Here is a 3,839-nt window from a genome sequence, read left to right as displayed (position 1 = left end):
TATATATATATATATATATATATATATATATATATATATCACTTTACAGAGTTCTGCTGCAGACTTGCACAGTACAAAATACATCAGTTGATTTCTTGACTGCTGTTTCTATGGGTATTGATTGTGGATCCAAGTAGAATGAAATCCTTGACAACTTCAATTTCTTCACCATTTATCATGATTGTTTATGGGTCCAGTTGTGAGAATTTTTGTTTTCTTCATGTTGAGGTGTAATCCATACTGAAGACTATGGTCTTTTACTTTCACAGTAAGTGCTTCAAGTTGTCTTTATTTTCAGCAAGCAAGGTTGTGTCATGTGTGTATCACAGGTTAATAAGTCTTCCTCCAATCCTGATGCCATATTCTTATTAACACTGTCCAGCTTCTTGGATTATTTGTTCAGCATACAGATTGTATAAGTAAGGTGAAGGAATACAACATTGTTATACACCTTTTCTCATTTTAAACCATGCAGTATCCCCTTCTTCTGTTCAAATGACTGTCTCTTGGTGCATGTACAAGTTCCACATGAACACAATTAAGTGTTCTGGAATTCCCATTTTTTTGTTATTCATAATTTGTTATGATCCACACAGTGGAATGCCTTTATGCAGTTGATAAAACATAGGTAAACATCTTTCTGGTATTTTCTCCTTTCAACCAAGATCCATCTGACATCAGCAATGATATCTCTTCTTCCATGTCCTTTTCTGAATCCAGCTGGATTTTCGAGAAGTTTCATGTCAATGTAGAGAAGTAGTCTATGTGACTCTCATACCTTATACAAAAATTAAGTAAAGATAGATCATAGACTAAGAATAAAACTTAAAACTATAAGACTTTAAAACATAGGAAATCTTAGGCAACAAGGGTTAGGGAAAGAATTCTTAGACATGACACCATCTATTTTTTTTAATGGAAAAAAAAAGTAGGATTTCATCAAAACTTTCGCTTAGTAACAGACCCTGTTAAAAGTATGAAAAAAACAAGCTCTGAGAAAATATTTGCAAATTAAATATTTGAAAATGATTTCACATCTACAATGTATAAGGAATACTCAGAACTCAACAGTAAGAAAATCAAACAATTCAATTAGAAAATGAGCAAAAGATGTGAACAGATATTTCTCCAAGGATATACATATGGCAAACATGAAAATATGTTTACCACCATTAGCCATTAGAGAAATGTAAATTCAAATCACAATTATCACTACATACTTACTAGAACAGCTGAAATAAAAAGTAGTGACAATATGAAATTCTAATGATGATGGAGAGAAACTAGATCTCTCACACATTGCTGGTGAGAATATAAAGTGATAAGGCCACTCTGGGAAATATTTTGCTAGTTTCTTTAAAAATTAAACATACATGTACCACATAATCTAGCAATTTTACTGCTGGGCATTTATCCCAAAGAAATGAAAATTATGATCACACAAAAACATGTACACAAATGTTCATGGCAGCTTTATTTAAGATAGGCAAAAAATTGAGAGATACAAAATGTTCTACAATGAGTGAATGGTTAAACAAATGGTGGTACAATGGTATAGTTACTCAGCAATAAAAAAAAAAAAAAAAGAAATAATTGATGCCTGCAACAACTGGGATGGATATCAAAGGCATTATACTGAGTGAAAAAAAAAAAAAGTATCTAAAGGCCACATGCTGTATTATTCCATTTATATAATGTCTCAAAATGACAAAATTATAGAATAGTGGTTGCCATTAGTTAGGGATGGTGGGAAAGGGGAGAGAAGAGAAATGGGTGTGACTAATGGGGAAGCGAGAGCTCTGGTGGCATAGCGCCTAAGGTATTTGACTCCTAACCAGAAGGTTGGTGGTTCAAACCCACCAGCACTTCTCGGAAGGAAGATTGGGCAATCTACTTCAGTAGAGATACTGCCTTGGGAACTCAAGGAGGGGTCACTATGAGTTGAAACTCCTCAACTGCAGTGAGTTTGTTTTTTGGTTAATGGGGTAGCACAAAGAATCTTTATGATAATGGAACTGTTCTATATTTTGATTGTGGTTGTGGTTAAACAAAGCTAAAAACCAAACTCACTGCCGTTGAGTCGATTCCGACTCATAGAGACCCCCTTCGGGTTTCTGAGGTGGCAAATCTTTATGGAAGTAGACTGCTCAGTCTTTCTTCTGTGGAGTGGCTGGTGGGTTTGAACTGCAAACCTTCTGGTTAGCAGTCAATGCCTTAGGCACCATACTACCAGAGCTTCTTTTAAAACAAATCTACGTATTTGATAATACCACATAAGACTACACATGCCCGCACACGCACACACACACCACACGCAAATGAAGTAAAAGTGATAAAATGTGAATAAATTTTCTGGATTGTTCCAATGTCAATTTCCTGGTTTTGATACTGTACTATACTTATGTAAAATGTTATTATTGGGGAAAACTGGGTGAAGTAAGTATGGGGCTGCTCTATACCATTTTTGCAACTTCCTATAAATCTCTAATTATTCCAAATATTAAAAGTTAAAAACAAATAACAAACCAAAACCAAACTTGCTACTGGGCCTTAGTGGACTCTGAATGCTTGATTATGGGCCAGAAAGTTACCATGTGATCTGAGCTGCTCATCATGAACCAGATGTTGTCTGATCCATTAAGCTATAAAGTTGGATGTGCATAGCAGCACTCCATCAACAAATGGAAGTGGTGAATATGATATTGGGCTTGAGCAGATCCCAAACCAAAAAACCAAACCTACTGCCATTGAGTTGATTCTGACTCATAGCAACCCTATAGGACAGAGTAGAACTACTCTATAAAGTTTCCAAGGCTATAAATCTTTACAGATGGAGACTGCTTCATCTTTCTCCTGTGGAGTGGCTGGTGGATTCAAACAGCTGAACTTTTGGTTAGCAGCTACACACCTTAACCACTGCACTACCGGAGCTTCTTAAGCAGGTCCTGAAGGCACAAGTAAATTGCATAACCTCCTCACACCCATTGCCCCTATTCCTGCAACACTACCTTCTCCCTCAATCTCCACCACAGCATCTCTACAACCAAATGCCTAAAGGAGAGTAGTGCAGGGGAATCCTCCCAGTGGGCAGAATGTTATTCATTTTACCTTGTCAGAAGTACAGTTCATACCCTTTTTTTTTTTTTTTTTTTTTTAATTTTTATTTTGATCTGGGTGAAGGCAAATTTCTATGACTCAGGTCCGACTCGATGGCACATAACAACAACAACATGTGTTAGAATCGACTTGTTGGCAGTGAGTTTTTTTTTTTTTTTTTTTATGGGCTACAGCTAGTGGCTTGGCTGGATGGTCAAGGACTTGAAGGGAACATTAGAAGACTGGAAATCAGGAGGTCTAGGGAAGAGGTATATGGACAGATCTTTCGAATGGGCACAGAAGATAATTATGAGATTGTATTCCATGCATGCTTACCAAAGGGTAACTTCAGTTGAGGATTTTAATAGAGGCAGATAGAATTACCTATTCTGTGGGTCAACAGAGCAGAGAAGCAGCCAGGGATCCAGGTAAGGGGAGGGACCCAGGCCCCACCACCAAGAGGTGGGAAAGTCAGGGAAAGAGAAGCCAGGGGAACGACAGAGCAGAGCAGTGCCAAGGATCCAGGTAAGGGGAGGGCAGAGAGGTTTTGAACAGTTAGGGAAGACAAACTTGTCTGTCAGTTTCTTGTACTGTTATGGCTTGCATGTTCCTGTGAGGCATGAAGATGTGCCACCAGTGTTTCAAGTGCCTTCAGGGTTGCACATGTGCACAGGTTTCAACGCAGCTTACAGACTGAGACAGACTAGGAAGAAGGAAGAGGCCATCCACTTCTCAAAGAATTG

This window comes from Orycteropus afer, unplaced genomic scaffold, assembly GCF_000298275.1.
Source record: "Orycteropus afer afer isolate SDZICR_OR568_19922 unplaced genomic scaffold, OryAfe1.0 scaffold00017, whole genome shotgun sequence".
NCBI lineage: Eukaryota > Metazoa > Chordata > Mammalia > Tubulidentata > Orycteropodidae > Orycteropus > Orycteropus afer.
This window is presented reverse-complemented; position numbering follows the sequence as displayed.